The following is a 22,464-nucleotide window of genomic DNA, read 5'->3' as shown; positions in this document are numbered from 1 at the left end:
TCAGGACCTTTACTTTTTCCACTGTTTTCTCAGTAGACTATTTCACTTCCTTTGACTCAGGCCTAACGATAACACCGGATTTGAAGCACGGTTCTCGGCGTTGAGCACACTGACGGGACCAAGAGGTGAAAAGTGCTTCTAATCTCTCTCCTCTCTCTCTCCCCCTCCTCTCCCTCTTCCACTCCCTGCCTTCCTCTCCTTCCTTTCCCACTCCACTCAAGGATTTGGGGTCTGCAGATGATAATTTACAGAACGTTTTGGAAGAAGGGTGGGGATGCATTCCTAACACCCCAAATCCTGGTTTGCATTACACATTAGGGATTTCAAAGCACACCAAGATTTAATCATAATCAGAAAGTAGAGAAATCGTTTCTACAGCATTCTGCAGTACTGAGTCTTACTTTTTTTCCCCTTTGGTATCCCTGTAACTAATACAGCAAAATTGTATTGCCATCATGTCCTACTATTATTGCAATGATCAGTGAGCTGTGCAAATTCATCGGGGAAAACTGCATAACTTGTTTGGATATTATTTTGAGTTTAGGAGCTTGGTTAACTTTCAGATGGAGTGAAAAGACAATCGCTGTTTCTCTATTTGAATGTGAAAGTACAGAAAAAATTTTTCTTGATTAGCGCTACTGCAAATGAATCAAGATTGCAATTGAAAGGATGCAAATATTTTATTAAAGTAGAATTTTCAACATGATCCACGCTAACATCAAACTGCAGTGTTAGTTCATTGATCTCCACAGGAAAATATTGTCAAATACAGAACAGATTTAGAAAATATCAATTGAATTTGTGGAAGGAATAAAATCTTTAAGTGATCTTTCTTCATCTATTGCATTTTAGGAGATGTTGACCTGATACTTCTACGTTCGTCCTGGCTTTATACTTTCTCTTTAAAGCAATGGTCTTAAAATTGCCAAAAACTGGATACAGGGACAGTCCACCTTTAATCTGTCAGCTTGCTTGTATTATGCAAGAAAGTAGATTAAATGGAAAAGGTGCCTTTTTTACTCAGATTAAGTATTTATAATTAATTAATTTTACATGAGGTAATAGATTAATTCTATTTCTTGAATTGGGAACCTAAATAAAATTGAAGCCGGGGAAATAAATGTTTTTCCTATGAAATACTTATGACAGCAGCATGGTTGAATACTTCTAAATTCCAGATTATATCCATAAGGTTGGATATGATTTGTTCAGTTATTTTATCTTTTCTCTTTTATTCACTTTATTGTTCTATTGCATGAACCTGAGCTGAAGAGACCAGGGCTATTCTGTAAGGGTGTGTTCATCTTTACATATTTTAAACCTACTTTGATATATTTATATCAAGGCTGAAGTAATTCACTCTGGGAAAAAACTTGGCATCAAAACTTTTAAATACAAGCAGATTTTTCTTTCAAAATTTTTAAAAGAAAATTTGAAAATAATTCGGCATGCTCTTAAAGGCAAAGGTTTAAATCCTGATTCATTTTAAGTCAATGGGAGCTTTGCCATGACTTCAGTGGAGCCAGGACTTCCTTCAAATGATGGGAAACAATTACACTTAGCATTTTCAGATGGAAATTTTTGTGCTAGTGTAAATTAGATTTTTTTTTTTTTTTCTTTTTGAGGTGGGGGTGTATATACATATTGTATAATCCATAGCGTGAACTCATCTCTGGATATCTTTCTGTTAAGTGACTGTCTTTTTTTCATTAAGATAAGTAACAGTTCAACATATGTGGTTACTTAAGAAATTCCTCAGGATCTTTAGTGGAGTCTTTTGGGATAAGATGTGAAATCAGCCGTTGTCATTCATGACAAAGATCCCACATAATTTTTCCAAAGAGTTTGGCATGCCAATGAGAGTGGATCAGCATAAGTGATTGTATTTTGTCCATGCATTTTCCATCTGAGGTTTGGATCCTAGATGGGACTTCTGCCTTTCCTGCCCTAAGCTGCCTTGAAGTACCACTTTGCATTGAAGTACCTCATGTTTTTGGCCAGGCCAGGAGAGCTGTGAATTTCATTACCTTGTCTTGCTTCACAGGAAGGCAAGGTTATTGTTGGTGAGATCCTGCTCACCCTAATCAAAGACAAAACCTGAGCCCCAGAGAAGTAGTCCAGGACTGCTTGTGTGAGGCATCTGCAGGATGGGCCTGGCCTCTCTCTCTCAGGTAAAGCTGTTCCAAAGAGATTTATCCTACCTGTCACCTCTGATTGTGTTCAAATATCAACAATATTACAGCTATCCAAGGCAGATAATGCAACTTTTGTGCAAGGGGTGAGTAATTCAACCAGACCTACCCTGAAGTTCCTGCCTTGAGCCATCAGATCCACAATACTTCCCTGGGGATTTAACCCCACATGTGGGGTCTTGGAGCCAAGCCAGGCTACTGTCGACAGGACAGCCCCTTCCTTGTGCCAGCAGGGTGGGACAGTGTCCAGCTCTGTGTTTCAGGATGTTAGAAACTGGAGCAACTCCACTGTTGTAGTCTTAGATAAGAGACAGCATCTAAGGCCTTTTTGGGTGTTTCCTGTGGATGTGAGATTGATGGTAATTCTCTGGTGCAATCCTGCTTATTTACAAAGAATAAATAGCTTTCCTGAACCCTGTGTAGCAGTGTGCAACAACTTTCCCTGGAATCACTGGCCAGCACTGCCAGGGAGTTTTCTCCTGAAAGAGAGCTCTGCTCCCTGCTTTCCTCCTTGGCTCTGCTGTCAACAATGGCTCAGATGCACCCTGGCTGTGGTTTCTCCACAAATTGTGTGGGCCTTTCTCTCTATTGCCTGTACACTCCACATTGTCTGCACCAGGGAAGGCTGGGCCACCCCCACACCACAGGTGCATGGGCTGTGCAATCTGGGGAGATCAGAGCTTCCACGTGTCTCCTTCTTACACAAAAATGCTGTGAACCTGAACAAACTGGGTCAGCATCACATTATGGCCATGCCCTCCCTACCCAGGCACAGGTGTGACAGAGCTGGCCTCAATGTGTGTACCCTGGCTGCCTGCCCTTCCCAAAATCTGTCCAGAAAGCTGAGTGACAAGTGTCACCTAATTGTCGAAATAAATAGTTCCTTTTGAGCTCAAGTGTGTACCCTACCATGCTCATAATAAACAGGCAGCATTACAAAGTCTTGAAAATGCAAATGCTGACAGTAAGCACTGAGGTGACGCTGAACAGTGAGTTGGATATGGCTAAAACCAGTGATTGCTCTGTGAGCAAACACAGAGTCAAGAGAGTGAAACACTGGGCTTTTATTCCTTCCTCCACAAATGGAGGAAGAAATAAAAATGGAGTCCTTGTATGTCTTGGCTGTTGTCTGTATACAAATGTATTGTTGCAGTGTGTAGCTGCCTCCATGCCTATACTTTCATCATTAAATTAATTTCATCCTTCTGTGGGGAATACTTAAAATATATGTTAATATTATTAGTAGTTTGCACTGTTAACATTCTATTATACTCCCATAAAATCCAATGACAATTTCATAGTTAGAATAAATAACTCTATACCCCCAATCTAAATCTATGCATGTATGACCAAAAAGCATTTTTACTGCTAGGATGAAGTATTTCCTAAGATTTAAGAAATGTTTATTTTTCCAGCAGCATGCAGTCCAAAGCCCAACGTTGATCCAACAGTATTTGGATGTTGCAGGGACTGCCAGGCAGCCCTATCACAACTGGATGTTGCCTTGTGCTGCTGTCTTTTGTGATACAGCTTTTATTCCCACAGTTATGATCTCTCATGTTATGGCTGTGACCAAATATACCTGGTTGGTGCATTTGCAATTTTGGTTAAACACATAAGGGGCTTAACAGTGTGATGAGAACTTGTTATTTCAATTTGCATAGCTTTTAGTATATGCAGAAATAATGTGCTTCTGTGCATCTCTGACCTTTTAAGCATTGTAGCCTTTTTATTTTGTTGCTCAGAGTAAACACTGGGCTCTGTGTATCCATCCTGCTCTCCATCTGGTATTCTGAGACTGCAAGCAGTAGTAAAGGTGGGGCTACAGACTTCAAAGATACTCATACGTCTTGAAACTAAGCACTGTGCTAAACTCCCTTTAATGCCTCTGTGGGAAAGTGTCTCCATATGTCATCCCATGTATTTTCTTTGCTATTTAAAGTATTGCTTAATAGTACACTAAGCTGGTGGAAAACTATTTGCTTTGTTGGGTTAGTTCTACTCGGGCTTAATACAGGGCTGGGTAAGCACCGGGGCCTGTGCACGGGAGCGAGTGGGACCAGGAGCAGCTGGGTGGGAGGAAGAGGGCACCCAGCAGGCAGTGGGATTTCCATCGCTGGGAGGTGGTTATCAGTCCAGCTGAGTGGACAAATCCTTGGCTGGCTGGGAGGTGTTGAGGCAGGGGTGTAGCTGGACATGCACTGCATCAATTGCACAAACACCCTGTGGGTAAGTGGGGTCTGTATCTCTGAAGTATTTTCAGACCTTGTAAATCCACATCTTCTTTGCTTAAATCCTACTCCTTCTGGACTGTTCTTCTCAACTCCATGCTTTTTCTCTCACCTCAGCAATTGGAGCACCTCACTGTAATCCTGTCATCCTGTTAGGTTACTCAATTCTGTAATCACTTTTTTAACAAGTCCTCTGGAAACTCCTTCTTATGTTTCCCTACTGATTTTTGAAGGGTTCTTCCAGGCTTTGGCTTTGATTTCCTTCCCTGGTTTCTCTACACTTCATCTCTGGACAACCTCCTACTAGAAACATATATGTAGAACTCGTTGTGCTAGCGAGTCATAGACCTGCCATGCATCTCCTGTCACTTCCTCCTGCTTTCACTTTGTCTACTTTTTTAAAAAAGCCCATCCTTTCCCATTTCTTCAGTCTGGGCCACCACACACATTCAGGAACGCAGAAGTCATGACACCAGAAGGACAGTCACTCCTTTATTCTGATTGTTTATCTGGACCTTAAAGTCAACTTCCTTTAGAACCATGATTTTTTAAATTTGGGGCTGTTGTTCCTTCCTCCTTTATAACTACAGACATCAAATGCCTAGTAAGAATTTGTCTTTCTTAGAGATGCTATTTCTTTTCCTCCCTAAGACATGGTGACATCTTTTGTGTCTTTTTAACTTCTGTGGTTTTGTAGAGGCAGCAACCAAGAAATTTCCCTCTGGCCATTCTTTAATATCACTTGGGCTACTGTGTGCTTTCTTGGTTGCTGCCCTATTTCTGCAAGATATTCCAAAAAAGAAATCGGGTTTAGAGGTAGGTTCCTGAAAATGAAAGTGATAAGACTGACAAGACTATCTTCCAGTTCACAGTCTAGTTATCACTAACTTAACTATTTCACCTGGGCTGGTGGAGCAGCCAGTACCCCCTACTGTTGCAGTGGGACTTCTCTTGTGCAAGTGAAAGGTTTAGTGAATGTCTTTGTGGACAATCTGTTTGATCAAGCACCAAATATCTCCTCTATGTTCTCCCCCCTGCCTTCCTGTAAGATGTGATCTGGGTGGCTGGGGTTCTTGCATGAACACCTTTGGTACAACCCTGCCTGCTGTTGCACAGTTTAACCCCTTATATAATTGTAAATGGCTGCACTCAACCCCATTTTGCAATTTTTTACTTGCAGTATCCCTGGAGGAAAAGCTAGAAGACTTTAAATGCAAAGTTTTTATTGCAATAAAGGTGATTTTTCAAAGGTGACTTCTTAATAGATTGTGGAAAATGTTAAGGCTTCTGCTAGTGCTTAACTGTAATATGGCATTGATATGGAGGATGCATTGTCCAAAAAACCCTGCAATCCTAAAGGATGTATGCGGCAGTTACACTTATTCCAAGGTCTTTTTTTAAAATCATACTGTTCATGAACCATGCATGACTCAAGCTTGCCATATAGGAGAACTGTTTTGTCTCTCCCTCCAGTTATAGTATTTATTACAAAAATAGATACCACAGTATATATTTAATATAAAGATATAGAATTGTATTTTCCAAAGACCTGCACTTATGGAAAACTACTTTTGACCATCAGAAACTGAGTGCCCACTACATGTTACCCAAAAGACTTCATAGCATTGAAAAGTCAGGTCATACACCTCCTCATGAGGCAACCTGGTATGGCAGTGTGAGAACTGCTTTTCATTTGGGAAGGCTGAAGAAGTAGGGATTTGAGCAAACTAACTCCATACATTCAGGACTAGAAAAATGCTGGTCCATAAATTAAAACTTTTCAAATCAAGAAAATCAAGAAGAAATCAAATTCTACTCTTTTTGAAGGAAGCACAACTCTGTTTCCAGCCAAAGGAATGAGCATGGTTGATCCCTCCACATACAGCTTTTTGAGTTTGGAAATTCAAACAGTTCAAGGAATTCAAAGTACCTCTCTGAGTCTTCTGTAGAGGAAGCATTTTCCCTGCACTGATGTGAGCTGGGCTGTACCAGTATAAGTGAGCACAACACTTGACTTGGCCTCGTGTTCATGCTTATAATATTGCCCCTATTCACAGAGTGGAAACTTGCTGGATTTTTTCCATTAGGAGGAGAAATTGATGATAGGAGTCAGGAATGTCTTTGGTTTATTTACAAAGCATGTACTCAGAATCCTGTTTCTCTGAATGCAGCAGAAACAAACAACAGGCATTTTTCTTACTCAGAGTTTCCAAGCCTGGGTCTGTAGTGCAGTGTGTATTCCATAGAGCTGTGCTGCTCTGGCCTGGGCCCCTGGCAGGGCTCTGCTGCCCTGGCTGCTGCTGCAGGCACTCAGGTGAGATATGCACATGCACATGCACACCCAAGCCCCCTCCTCCCCACATCCAACCAGCTGGCTTCCTAACCCCCACATGCCATGGGGGTTCCTGGTCAAGCCCAGCCTTCCTCTGCCCGAGCTCTGTCACCATCCAAGTCACATCTTCTGCTGTTTCCAGCCTTCTCCTCCTGCAGGGGCTGGAATGCTCTTTTCATTTAACATGAGGAATACATGTGCTGTAGCTCTTTGGAGGTATGTGACTGTAAATTAAAAAACTCCACTGCCATGAGCAGGCCATATAGATACAACCCACATGTGCACATGCACCCTCCTGCATTGCATGCACACATGCAGAACCTCCAAGCCTTTGGAGGAGCTGAGTAACATGTAGTATAACAGAATTATAAAATTGTTTCATCATTATCTAAATAATTCATGATTTTCAGTTCTTTTATTGTAGGCTCAGTTCCACACTAGTTTTACACCCAAACAGCTTATCTCAGATCTGTGGCATGAATTTTGTCAAAGGGAAATAGGTAAATGACAGTGAAAAATTTTGACATTTTTGAATGCCTACAACAAGACAATGTTGGCACATTTCAAACAAGGGCTAATTTTTATGGCATTAAGCCAGTCACTCTTGAGCTCTGCTGACCACACTTTGATAGGAGGGTGCAATGGATAATGTCAAAGATTTTTCATTCCATGAAAAAAATCCCCAGTAATTTCAAACTAAAAAGGTGGAGATGATGGGCAGGCAGAGTTACACTGTGCTGTATTTCTCAGTGTGCAGTCTTAAAGCTTTTTTCCATCTTTTGTAATATTTACTTGTAGCAAAGAACATTAGATTGGTTGTAAGTGCAAGTGAAGCTAAAAGCAGACTCTCTCCAGACCCCACTGCACAGAAAGTGGAAAGCTGATAGAAGAAAATGTTCTCATGGCACTGTAGCTTTGTAGTATTTCCCTCCTTTCTTCTCAGGACAATCTGCTTATAACCTGGATTGCACAAAGGATCCCTTTCTCTCTGATCTCAGCAATTCCTTGATCTCTGTATTTTGTGAATTTTCATATGTAAAATTGATCTGATTAATTCTATTTTAAGTACATGTACAATTCTAAAACAACGTAAAAACTATTGCTAGGGTGGGATAAGCATTAAATTAATGCCATTTACATCAAATAAGAGAACAGCTAGTAGTTTATGAAACAGATCCTTTGAACCTGATGTTGGACCAATGTGAAAGGACTGTTTTCAATGATTCTTTTCATATGTTTATTGGATACACACATTGCTTATATCTGTCAATAACACTGAGACCTATGACTAGATAGGGCAAAATAAACATTTTTAAACATGAACAGACTGCATTGGTAGCAGTGGAATGCATCTAGTTAGCTAAAGACCTTGTCCTCAGGCACTGAAGGGATCATAATTACAGTTGCAACTCCACCTTCTGGCTTATTTTGCTCTAAGGAGTCCAAGATTTTGGATCTTTTATTTGAATAAATGTGGATGCTTCCTTCAGGGTTTGAAAAGGAGAAAAATTGACAGCTACATTCCAAAGAAAGCTTAGCTGGATGGAAAATGCTTGCAATGCTAACGTGCTCTTTGTTTAGTGGTGCAAATCATTATCATCACTTTTAAAATGTGTAACAAGAATGAACACTGAATATGAAAGCAAAGTTGAAAGCAAAGTCTTCATGAGTTGAAGATTTCCATATGAAAATAAATGTATATGTGTGAAATCTTTTTTTGAACAACCTTCAACAAGTGTATGGGAAAAATAATGTGGAAAACACTTCTCACCAGAAGCATTTGGGCTACTTTAAAGGAACACACAAAGGGTAAATTAATGACATGGAGATAGAGAGTGAAAAAGCAGCTACATCCTCGACTAACTGTTCTGTGATAGGAAAGGGTCTGAAGTTTTCTACAGTTGTCTCCATATTTGTAAAGCTAGGGTACTGCCTCAGACATTCTTCTATACTACAGTATTTTTGACATTTAGTATTCATCTTCACCACACCTATCTGTAGCAACCAATTTTGTGATAACTCTCAATGGCTTCAGAACAACACTCAAATTCATATGTTCCTGGTCAGGAGGGTTTTAAACATGCAGCTCTCTTTTTGAAAAAAGAATTATACACAGATTTGGTTATAAACATCTTCCTTCTGCATCCTTAGAATTAAATAGAGACTCAGAGTCAAACACAGGATTTAATGGAAAAAAGTTAAAACCCTGTGTAAAGACAAGCACCAGCAGTGGAACAGTGATAAATGAAGCTGTTCAGGCTCCCTGGCATGTTGATTCTGTGGAGTGCATTTTACTGAAACAGTTTCCATATCATGTTTGGTCTCATGAATGTTCAGTGGTAGAGGCCAAATTCTGTCTTCAGTCCAATCTCTGCAATTCCCTTCAACCACGTTGCAGCTTTCATCTGTTTTCTTGCATCAGATTCTTTCATAGGAGTTCAGCTGTGCCAAGCATCTTGAAGTTGTATTACCAAGAATGTTTCAAGCACAAATCTCTCAGCCTCATCACTGAACACAAGTGCCTTTGCCCAAGTGCAGAAAAAGTTTCTTTGCCTTGAATTCAAGGAAAAAAGCTGGCAGATTTTGCACAACTTTGAGTCAAGATCTTGGCCTTTAAAGCTGTGGCATAAACATAGGTGTTGAACCAAAGCAGGATTTGGACTGTGGAAGAGGAATCAGTGTCTGTAGGAATCTGTGAAATGTTTCCGTGTGAAGAGAACATTCTCCAGTCCCTAGACTGGCCCATCTGCAGGGCTTGGGAGAAACAGCATCTTGATTTTCCTCTACAACCCACATTCACAGACTGAAATTATAGCTGTGCCTTGGTCTGAATGGTTTTCAACCCTCTGTCCCTGGGGTGTCAACCCTTTCTCCCTTTTTGTGAGCAGAAATTAATGGGAAAGGAGGGGAACTTTTGTTAGTTTTGGCTCAGGACTGGCTGGGGCACTAACAGGCTGACCAAAGTGTCAAGATGTCCCCAGAGGAGAAAGGACTAACCAAAACAAAAACCCCACGATGAATAAAATCAAAACCAGGCAGCAGTGTGAGATTTGAGGGCTCACACATAGATCAGGAAGGCATCAGGTGACCACACCAGAGGACTCCAAAAAATGCTCAGTAGGCTGCAAGTGCGAGGTCTACCGCTCACTTCTTTACTCTTCCTTCACTAGGCTGCTGGACCTCGAGAAAAATCCTTTCCTGCCATCAATCCCTGCACTCCCCTACCCCACTCACCAGGCATGGCCCTGTGCTGCTGCCCTGCTCCCTGGCAAAGGGCCTGGCTGGGCTCCTGCTGCTTTCCCCTCCTTGCCAGTACCAGAACAGCCTCTCTCTAAACCTGGAAGATGAGAGGTTTTTCACAATGCTACCATGCCATCAATCCCAGCCAGTGCAGGAACACTGCCCTGCTGGTTCTGGGACATTTAGCAGGTCATGGGTTGGTTTTTGGGGTGCTCAAGCACATTCCTAATTGGGGCCTCTTTTAAGGGAAGTTTCAGGCTAGGGATGAGTATGTGCGTGAGAAGGGAGGAGGAAGCCAACGAGAAAAAGCAGCTGAGAAACAGCAAGAGAATGAAGAAGGTATTTTGTCTTTCCCTGCTGCAAATGGGACCACTTCACTCGAAGAAGAAACATCTGAGAAATAATTTAAAAATACTGTCTCAAAACAGGACTAGTAGACATCAGTCAGGGGAAATCTGTCCTTAAATTCAAGACTTTGGAACTGTATTTCTATTGTGTTTGAACCAGTTCAATCAACCCCACTTAATTTCTATTGTTGAGGGAGTCTAAAAGAGGCAGGAAAATAAGAAAAAAACAAAGTCTGCTGGAGAGATATGCTAAAAAAGAAAAAACATTTTGAGAAGAGGGCAAAAAAAGTGGAGAACTGACAGGAAGAATATAAAATGCACCTAGTGAAGCAATTTTGGGGACTTTTTTTTGCTTTTGGTTTTTTTTTTTTTTTGGTGTTTTTTGATTTTGGGGGTTTTTTGTTTGGCTTTTTTTTTTGTTTTGTTTTGGTTTTGTTTTTTCTTTTTCATTTTTCTGTAAAGAAGTTGTCATCAGCTTATTGTAACCATCCACCTGTACAGTAACTGTAAATACACTGGGCATAACAAGCTAATCTTCTGACTTCTCTTTGCGTCACCCTTATGGGGAAAATGCCACAAGAGAAATTTATCTGTCATGCTGTCATTTCTCTTTGAATTTTAAACCTGCCCAAAATGAAAAAGTGAAGCAGTTTGTTTTAGTTGCAGAAGGGGTTTTGGCTTACTCCCCATAAAAATATGATTATAAATTCCTGCTGCATTTACTGTTGGCATATTATAAACAATTGAGTCCACTGATTACTGAGTTATATAAGAATTTTCATGTTATTTGAGACCCAATTCATCAGGTGCTCTGTGAAAGTGACATAGATTTTTTTTACATCTAAAATTCAAACTAAAAGAAACTTCTCTGTTCTGTGGGATTTTTATTATTGGCCTGGGGAGGAGGAAAGAAAACTGTGGGAGTTCTTGCCTCATACACCCAAGATGATTTCTTTCAGTGCAATTTTTACCCATTTGAAGCTGACATTTGAGTATTCCTGCTCTGTCACAGTGTTGTCCTCATCTAGATATTCAAAAGTTTCAGTGTCCTTATTTAAACCTCTGGGGTTCAGCTTCTGCATTTGATTCAAGATTTTGAATGTCTTGGCATAGATCCCAAAGCTTCTTGATGAACTGTAGGGTGTGAAAGAAGCTGCATTTTGACCACCGTATTTTACCTTAATGTGGAACGCTGAATTATCTGTCAGAGATGGGGAAAACCCATGGAAATTAATTTAGTCCACTTGTTTGCTTATGGTCACAATGTCCTCAAGGGAGTGCTCCAAAGCGAGAATGCTGAATTTGGTATTTCTATGAGTTAACAGAAAAATATTACTTCCTATTAACTGTATGTCAAGCAGTGCCTAGAGTTTTGATAAACTCATCAAAGATGTAGAGCAGTCACACACAAAAATATTCCTGTAAGACATTTTACAAATAATTTGGGTTTTTTGAGAAAGCTTTCTGAGGTCTTCAAAACACAATTGTAGAAGAGATTATCTGTATGAGGATGACCCATCTGAAGAATGTAATTTCAGAAAACTTCACTACCCACACTATGGAATACATAGTTCTATGTATTCTATTGTATTCTATGGTATTTGTCATATTCTGACATATTCTTACAAACTATATTTTTGCCTATTACTGGTATACTGAGGCAAACCTGAATCTCAGCTATTTGGGTAGGCGAGAGTAAGGGTGTTTTTCTGCAAGTTTCTCAAAGGTTTAAAGGTTTCTTTAAAGAGAAATCAAAGCATGTACATTTTGTAGTTACAGCAAATTGGACTCACATTGTAGCTTAAGTTCTCTTCAGCTTGATTATGAAAGGAACCTTGACATTAATAAGACAGATTATCTGAGTGAACTAGCAGTCTTCACTCTTTCAGTTTGACTTGTCAGTTGTAGAACCAATTTTCTGATATAAGGACATTTTCCTAGTCAGAAGGCTGTGAAGACCATCATGTTCTTTTGCTGGACTCATGCAACACCCAGCAGTATTTGAACCTCCTTAGATGACACTGGATTTTCAACATACAAAAAGAACATACTGCAAGATATTTAGAATGGATCATAGACACCATTTGATTAAAGTGCAAGTGAGACATAATGTAAAACTTTTTAAACTGATAGTTCAGGAATTGATTACTCAGTGGTAGGAGGCTCAAACAGTGAAGTAAGAACACACTGAAGAAGAATGCTATTAGATTAATTTCTACAGCAGGATTAATTTCTACAGCAGGACCCACAACATTAAAAAAAGCAGCAAATCCTGTATCCCACCTTTGGTTCCATTATCAGACATTTAATGGTATTGTTTATTAATATAATCATTATTTGTACAACAGTGTCATTTAGAAGCTTTAAATATGAGACCACAGTTGAGTCATTTCATCTTCAGGATTCAGTTTCCCAATCTCATAGTAATATTTTAGAGCCATGTATTCAGGGGGGCTTAGCAATGTTTGCTGAGCCCTTTGAAGAAATGAAGCAATGTATTAAGGTATAATGAGGGTTGTTATTTTTTAAAAATCGTAATTTTTTTCAAAAGCAAACTAATTTGGCAACGTGATAAAAGCCAGGAAGAAAGAGAGAGCGTAGGACTGAAGACAGTATGTTCATTTTTTCCTCACTAAACAGTAAACTCTTTAAGGAGCACTATATACTTTTCATTCTCATTGTTCTATCACCCAGCCTCTTGCACTCAAGAGCAGTCATTTCATATCTGTATTTACACTTCTCAAGCCACAGTCTGTGCTCATGCTTTTCAGCACTTTATACATTTATTTAAGGATCAACTTGGAGCACTTATTTCTCCTATTGAGAAAACACATCACATTCCCACATCACAGCCTGCAACTGCAGAACTACTATAAATCATAAAATATCACTGACATTCCCCTTTCATCTTCTGATAGATGCTCTTTTTAGCTTTTTTGACTTTAGTTAGGTTGCTTTGCTACTTCTTCCTTGGGATTGAAATACATAGTCTTTAATTTCTTTTCTCAGCCAATAGATTTTTTTTACTCTTGATAGTACACAACAGTGTGATTATAAGTTATTGGTGTATGCAAGTCCACTCATGGATCTTGGGCAATCAAAAACTATATCACAAAGTCAACTCCTTTGTGAAAAGGCATGCCCATATCAAAACCAATAATCTTACATTATGTCTATCAGTAATATATTTCCTGTAAATTTTGTTTGCCTAAGTACCATTTTGGGAATGAAAAACATGAAGGTACAAGTTAAAGCATTACATTTGTGTGCTGTGAGGGAAGATAAAATACTGACTTTGCTTTCCATGGTTTTAAGATGAATTTGAGTAGTATAAATTAAGTGCCCAAGTGAGAAGAAAAAAGTAATTCAGTCTAAAGAAAAAGACATAACAAAGAAGAGACAGTATCAGAAATAGAAGGAGCATGTCTAGAGGAGAGGCCAGTGAGAAATTTCATAGGCAGACAGAAGTGGAATGAGATTTGGAGTGTGGTACTGTTGAGATTCAGTCAGGACCTAAAATTAAAAAAAACCCCAAAGAAGATGTTATTACTTTTGAGTCTGCTGGTAATTCTTCAACATACTTAGACTTCATCCACAAGTTGCTGCTTGTTGGCTCATTAGGTTGATTCACTTGTGTTTTTAATCACCTCTATTGCTGATGATAAGCATGTAAATATTTTGTGGCAATATTTTGTGACAACTACTTCCCATAATTGAAAATATCTAGCCCTGACGAAAAGGTGATTAATGAGACTCCACAGCTCTTTTGAAATTTCTTTTGTTATGACTACAAAAAAATAGGAATGTAATTTAAAAAATATGTAATTCCTGATTAACTTTAAAAAAATAAGTAACTAAGAGTCTGATTGGGATAGTTTGGGTAAATTTAGCTGGTGTGAATCAGTGGCTAACATGAAACTGCTGGATTTATGGTATTCCACCAAACTTCGTTCTGTTTTCTGCTTAAAGTCACCATTAAGTCCATTCCTTGTTTTTAACTACCTAGTTTCTAAAAGTAGTACATTACTTTAAATTATTTGTTTTGTGAATCTGGTAACAAGATACTGCCTGGACTGTGCATGAAAACTATGCTGGAGATAAACTGTCTGTCTTTCTGTCTAATAACAAAAGTTTCAGCTCTGTAAATAAAGTTAAATCTATCTGGAATAGGAATTTAGCTCTTTTTAAAAGCCACTTTCTGAAAAGATTCATTTCCTATCTCTAAAGGTGAAATGGGCTCTTCTTGGATTAGAAAATACTGTCTTCAGTGTTTGCAGGATTATGTCTCCACTGTGTGAACCCAATATTCACACAGGATTGTGTAATGGTAAAAGTATTTGCCTGCAACAGCCAGCTTTATGATTGACTGATTATATTCTACTGAAGATTGAAGTGAAGATAATATTTTCAAAAGAAAAATATTGCTGGCACTTGACTACCTGTTCTGTACAGCATTTATTCGCACTTGTCAAGTAACCAAAATAAAACCTTTAATGCTGCCAATTTGTGACCTTCTTTGCTGTAAAATACTCTGTTACTAAATCAGCACTTCTGTGCTGCCTGTGTTTGTCTTAAACCCTTTTGTGAAACAGTATCTACCCCCTTGGAGCCATTTACTGCCCTGGCTGTGTACGCAATGAGAGTTCTGTGCAAAGATCAAGGGGACATTAGGTGTAGGTACATCCAGGTGATAGTGATGCAGGGTTTACTTTAGAGTTGCTCATTTATTAGGATACATGTTGTGTGTTCTTACTGAAAGACAGCTCAGCGGTATTGGAGCCTGAACTCATTGTTCTCAACATTTAAACATTTTATGCCGAATAGTTGGGAAGAGCTGGGTAAATGTTTTGAGGTTTTTTAAGGTAATGAATGAAAGATACATGAAATTAGAGTTATGTTTTACCAGCTTAATGCAGCCATAAAATGTACTGCCTGATTTATAATGAGATGTTACATTTCTTATAATAATCTGTGATGAATAGGAAGTGTTTTTGCCTGTGGCTATATTGTGCTAGGGTCTGATTATATCAGAGCTTATAAATGAAAAAGTCAGAAGGGGCCACTGTGATCATCTGGCTTGGCCTCTTTTATAATACAAGCCATGGGACTTCCTTGAATTAATTCCTGTTTGAACTGGAGAAAAAGTTTAGAGAAACAGCCAATCTCAATTAAAATATTTCCAGTAATGAAGAGCCCACAGCAACCCTTAGCGAATTGTTTCAAGGAAAAACTATCTTTGCCCTTACATTTTTGAGCCTTATTTTTATTTTGAATTTCCCTTAATTCAGCTTCCAGCAATTAAATCTTATTATGCCTTTGTCTTCTAGATTAACTCTTATTTATCAAAATCATATTCCTGCCATAGATACTTACAGTCTGTGATCATCTCAACTCTTAGCCTCTTTTTTCTAAAACAACATATGAAACTCTCAGAGTATGCTATAAAACTTTGTCTAGTGGTTTAATCAGTCCCATGGCTCTTCATAGTCTGTGTAATCCCTTAGCATCCTCTATGGATTGAAAACACAAAGGATGGTCTGCAGCCCATCATGAGTCCTACCGATGCTAAGTGTAACAGCAACACCGTCTTCCTCACCCTTCATGCATGCTCCTGGATCCCTTGCATCCTTTCTGGCTGCAGTGCTCATTGGGAGGTTATATTCAGGAAGTTACTGACCATCAACATTCAGGGGTTAAGTCAAAGTTAGAAATGTATTGAGTAACTTAGAAGTAAAAAAAAAAAAAAAAGAAAAAAGAAAGATGTCAGAAGATATTTTAGCTTCCTTATGTAGGACCAAATTAAATCCAAGCTGAACATATCTGGACACAAGTGGTGCAGGAAAAAAAATTCACTCACTGCCTGCCTCTCTTATATGTCTATGTATGTAGCTGTGTGCAACAGCTTTAATGGTTAGAGCAGCAACAGGGTTGAGCATCAAGTGCTCCACTCCAGAGCACATCAACTGGTGAAGGGAAGCGAGGAGAGAAAGGTGGGCGGCCCCACCCACAGCAGAACTTGCTCCCCATCTCTCCACAGGGCTGTGGAGGTGGGCCAGGGGGAGAGAGGTCCTCTGGTATTCCCTTCCTGAACATCACCAGTCCCAGAGGACTGTAAGGAAGGAGGACATGAGGCAAAGAGGTGCCTTGAGGTGGATTTCTCCAAATCTACTTGACTGTGAAAGCCCAGGTTCATTCAGTTTTTAAAGCAAGGGTAGTGAGACAGTCAGGACCATTCGATAGCCTAGCAGTATTCCTTCAGCCTTGCATGCTGTTTTCTCTAACCAGCTTCTTCAAGTAATTTTACACTTCATCTTGGAGAATGAGTAAGCATCCTTATATCCCTTTAGACAGTATCATCAGTAGTTTGTGTAACTTGCACAGCTACCTAGGTAAAGCAGCCGCTCACCCCCAGGAGATTTGTGAAGATTACGCTAAACCTCCTTCCTGTGTATGGTCTCTGCTGTTACATGAAATACTTACATAAAATCTCATGTAGGTATTGTTGCTGATGCTTCCTTTGCCTTTATTGTGGCAGCACAGGTGGGCTTTCAGTTTATAAATACTGCTGATAACAGCCAACAGTACAGGGTAAAAATGGACATGTTTTATATAGTAAATAAACTTGTGACAATGTCCTCATCGGAACTATACTTATACTAATGTTCCATTTACTGCATTTATTAAAGATACCAAAATTAATTGCAACTACCACAGCCAATTTATGTGCTTAGCATTCTGTTACACACCCTTGAAGTCTGAAATTCATTAACATCATACATATTTTAACACACTCGTCTGTCTCTTTCTCTTTTCTTAACTGTGTGTAGGATCTAAGATATTTTCCTCGGGGCTTGGAGAGGTGTTGCTCCACACTGTGCTGTAGCACAGGGTCTTAGATATACCCCGTAGGAGTTTAATGAGTGTTTATCTTCTGACAGTGCCAGGAGGCTGTCTTGCAGTCAATCCTTCCGGTGGCTGCAGTTTCTCAATGCAGTGCTGATCATATCTCAGTGGAGGTGGATCTTACTCTCCTTCATAGCAATGTCAATGAGCCAGTGTTGTAATAATGTCTCAGAGAAGCACATGCTTGCCCACTGCTGTATTCTATTGACAAGAATTTCCTTTTTCAATGCCCTGAGTTTTCTCAAGGTTACAGTTTGTTCTGGGGAGATCCCAAGTTTCAACAAAGTCTCCTGCTTAGAAGGCAGTCAGGGTTTTGGTTGTAGTGAATTCTCATCTTTTCACATGCACTGTTCTTCCTCGTCCTCTCAGCACCACTAGTGACAGTGGTGGTGGGGCTGTGAATGTAGAAATATGCAGACGACATTGAGTGCAGCAGCAGGATGTTGTTCAGGCTCCTGGTACACGTATTTCTTTATCCAGGGAGGGCTGGCTGTATTTTTTCTTTGCCTTTTGCAGAGATAGGGTCTCACACAGTGTTGAGGTCGTAGCAACCACCCAAGCTAACACATTCCTGGGTTAAGTTACCATCTCTCAGTTGGAAAACAGTTCAATTCACAATGTGAGCTCGAAAATAAAGGAATATGTGCTAAATTTACACTCAGCTGTGACAGTGCTCTAACTTCACATTTAAAAGAAATGTACAAATACTTACAATCTTCTGGCTAAAAATTGTAACTTTTTGGTGCATTTTCTCAGAAGGTCCACTCCTACTATGCTCCAAGGCCTGCTAGGGATGCTGCAGTTTTTCATAGCCCCTTTTGCTGTTTGTACCACATTTCCCCACATGCCTCACATCTGCTTACCAGGTTCCTGGATATCCTTGATATAGTTTGGCCAGTCTGCTGTGCTCTCCAGATACAGAATTCTCTTCCAAAATGGCTCCGTGTTATTCTTAAGAGTTTCTATTTTCAGTCATCCAACTGCCCTTACATACACTATCTTCTGTGCCCAATTCGTCTTGATAGCTCCAATATTTTTGAGAAGCAAGCAAAATTCTTCCCTGATGTCTGGCTACCCTATCAGAAATCTAGATGCAAGCACTTGTAAATCTTTGTCTTGTGAAGTTTGTTTTCAGATATTTTCCAAATCCCTGCCTTGAAACCATCTGTATAAGAATAAAAAAAAAAAAAAGGAAAACTATCCACTTTGCACATATATTGAGCAGAAGCTTTTTAAAAATTCCTGTTAAAAAATGGTATATGATTGGATTTTCTATCTGTAAGAGTACTTCTTGCTCATTTTCACTGTTTTCATGCTGCAAGATTTCTATAAAATTAAACAAAAAAATTAATTCTTGTTATACAAAAGTAGAATTGCTTTGCAGAGTCAGAAGATTTTGTTAAAAGTTGTCTCTAACTTTCTACACCTAAACTTACACACACAACTCCAGACACTCTTCCAAAAAAGCCATGGAATATTTCTGTCCTCAGTGCAATGCCCCAATTCTGTTTCAAGTGCATCATATTATTTACTTGCCTATTGATTTTAGTCATTGCATTTAGAGATGCGATATGTTCCCTGAGAGATGTGATGGCAGCATTATGCTGAAGTTTTCTTTGTATAGCATCTTTCTTCAGTACTGCACCAAGGGTTTCCCATGCATTCAAGATTCTTGGAATAAATATCAATAGATATTTTTATAATCTAATATGAGAAATGAGAGAAAATAGTAATGAAAAGCATAAATATAAGTAATTAAAATATATGTAAGATGATAAGAATATAAAATGAGAATGCAATGGGAAAAAGGAGACAGCAGTCAGCCTCTTCCTGTCCTCTGCCTGTCCTGCTCCTGGGCACCACCGCTCCCTGGGAGTCAGAGCTCGTTAGCATTGTCTGTCCCTGAGCCCAGCAGTGATCCCTCGGCTCGCAGGGAGCCACGTCAGCATCTGCCATGGCACAGAGCCCTGCTGTGCAAATGAGCTAGACAGGGGCTGGCACAGCACGGGGTAAGGCAGAACTCGTTTGTTCAGGCACATTTCTACCACTTATCAGTCATGCCAGATCAGGCACAAGTTTCTTCATCACCACTGGAGGCAAGTCCTAGGCTCGTGGACATTATTTAATGCATGAGACTAAACATTGATTTTGTGGGGCTTTCTGTGGGGTCAGAAGTCAGTGACACTGTGCATGCCTGCTTTCTCACACACACAGTATAGGTGGAAGCCACTACTATGAAGATTTTAAACCAAAGCAGTATCAAGCCTGAAACAAAGACTACTGGACAGGAGTCTGTTCTGTGGCATGACTGGCATATGGCTGAATCAGCCTGGAAACTGCTTAACATAAGAGAAATTAGGTGACTGTAAGAACAGTGTGACATCATTTTATGCAAATAATAACTTGATGCTTAGAATGTGATGGTATTTCATTATGAAATGATACAAACACTTAATTGATAGTTTGCTTCAATTGTTACCAAAGACTGGCCAAAGCAGGCTGGAAGACAAGCACATGCTCTCAGAGTTGCTGTCCAAGTCTATCTGACTTCTACTCCTGCTTTATTTGTAAGACCAAAAGCACTGACTTTCCTGAGGCACAAGTAAGGTGCAGGTCTTTCAGCATTGCTTGCTCATGGGCATTGAGAACTTCCCTGGCTGGCATAATGACTTGGAAACACTATGGAGATCCTGAAACTAAGAAAGCAACAGATCTGCATAGGAACTCCAGATTAAATTGGGTTCTCAGTACATATTACTTTCCCCCTCAGTTCCATTGCTTCCTCCATTGTCCATTATTAGGAAGAAACTTCAGCATCCTGTGCAGAAGAAACTGCCTTATATTTTAATCAGATGTCCATTTTTGATCTGAGGAATTGAAACCCCTGGGACACACTGAGCATGTGTGCACCCACCAGTAAGTCTAACTGCAGTCTGAAGAGCACAATAGTTCCTTTTTCCTTGTAAAAATTTCCCAGTGAAGCTGAGGAGTAAGATTGATTGATATTGGGTTGAGTGGGGAGCCTGAGAACAGCCTGAGGCATGTGTAGGTTGGATCACAGGGTTTAACTGTGGAGTGCAGGCCTTTAATAGAGAGGACAATGGACAGGTCTGATAAAGAGTAGTCAAGATTCAGGTTTTAAGTACCTCAGTGATCAACACATGGAAGTCTCAGGGGAGCTGAGAGGGCTTTGGTGAGGGGAACATTGCAGAGGCCAAGAGCCACAGCTCTGAAGGGCTGTTGGCAAAGTACACCTTGAGTGCACCTCTGGTTCTGTGGGTAGCTGGGTTGTGCCTTGTGCTGGGGCTCTGCTCACACAGGCACAGGGCCCAGCCAGGCTGCACCATGACCTCTGCAAGTGCTGGCCATCCCTCATTGCAGCTGCAGCTCTGGGAGAGCTCTGCGGGCCGGCTGCAGAAAATGGCTCCAGCACAAAGGCTGGCAGTCATGTCTCCATACAGGCATTAGCTGGGTGGGCAAGAGCAGGGAAAATTACTTTGAGAAAAGTTAAAATAATTTTCCCCAAGTCCTGATAAAATCAGATTCTCTATGTGTGTCAGCCTTTCTGTGCCACTTACCCAGCCCCAAAGAAGGGTTGGCAGCATTGTACTCTTTACACCTCAGTCATAGGTCACATTCAGAATCAGTAGTTAGGGTTGTTCTTTTTTGCACTGCTTTGAGGAACTCCACTTCTGTCATGAAACTGCTCTTACCTTAGTTTTAAATTTCTTCTCTAGCATCCATGAAGTAAAAAAAAAACAACCAAAAAACCCTAAAATCAAGTGTGATAAGAGCATGCTATAAGTATTGTCCTCGGAAAAGTCAAACGAGTTTCCTCCTAAGATCAAGTAAGGATACTCTTCCAACCCTGTTGTTCAGCAAGATGCTACCAAAGCCTTACTTTTCAAAATAAACATGCTCTTTTATTTCTTTCAGGGATAAAAAAATTTAAAACCCTCTCCTAAGAAAATCTGGAGAATTTTTCCAAAGTAGAGGAGCAAATCTGTCTTCCACAACACTCACTCAACTACTTTCAGTCCAGGTGATGCCTTATCACTCAAAATATTAACATCTTTATTTAAAGTTATCTGAGGATGGATTCATCATGAAAGGAGAAAATACATGAGAAGGAGGTTGTTGGCACATGTCAAAAAATGATCTAGAAGGAAGTGGGGAAGAAAAATTAAACATATTTTAGTAGGAAGTTATATTACAATTCCCACATAAATTGGCAAGAACCTGTAAAGCAGCGTTTGAGCCTACATGACAAGGACATACAGGGAAAAATCTTCATACATCCACATATTTGGTTTAGTTTTGAAGTGCTGGTGCAATGTGTGTGCATAGGAGAGAACAAGAGCACGTGCAAGGAAAGGGAGAGAGTTTCTGTGGCTATGCCAGCAGGGCATGACTATATAATTTGTCATGTGGGGAGAAGCTAGCAGAGAAGATCTTTGAGGTGTTGATAGCATGATAAAATAGCTGGGTTAAAAGATTAATACAAAGAGAGCACATGAAGAGTCAGAGTCACGAACACAGGAAGGAGAAGGATCCACAGGAGTGGTCCAGAGACAGAGAGGGCTGCACACAAAAGGCACAGGAGAAAAGCAGGGCATCAACTATTGGTGTAAGAGGAAACATCTCAAAATAGAAGATAGGAAACTTAAATGGGAAGAAATAATGTGAAGACATTGAAAAAATACAAGGAAGATAAAGTAAATTTTAAAAAAAATTTTGGTAAGTTGTGAGTTTTCTAGGGTAAGGACTTTTTATTTGGGGATTATTGCTCCTTCGGTATAAAATGCACTCTAGAGACAGAAAAATGTCTACAGTCAATACTGTCTGCTTGCTACGTCTCTTATGATTTTGGTTTGGGGCTTTTAGGTGTGTTGTAGGTTTTTTTGATTGGTTAAATTCTTGCTTGGTTGGTTGGGGTTTTTTTGCATTTTTTTTTTGCATTTTTTTGGTTTTTTGGGGTTTTTTTGTGGTTTTGGGTTTTTTTCCTTGGGTTTTTCTCTTTTTTTGATTTTTTGGGGTGGGGGGTTTATTTGGTTTGGGAGGAGGATTTGGTTGGTTGGTGGGATTTTTTGTGTTTGGACAAAATCTTTTTCATTTCCTTGACAAGCTCTCTCAAAAAGCAGCTCCTTCTAGCTCTACCTGTGCACCCCTGTTACTGGCTAGAATCCAAACTGTCCCATTTACTATCCAAAAAGTTTTCA

The sequence above is a fragment of the Zonotrichia leucophrys genome, chromosome 2, assembly GCF_028769735.1.
Source record: "Zonotrichia leucophrys gambelii isolate GWCS_2022_RI chromosome 2, RI_Zleu_2.0, whole genome shotgun sequence".
Lineage (NCBI taxonomy): Eukaryota > Metazoa > Chordata > Aves > Passeriformes > Passerellidae > Zonotrichia > Zonotrichia leucophrys.
The sequence above is the reverse complement of the archived record's forward strand: the minus strand, read 5'-3'. Positions refer to the sequence as shown.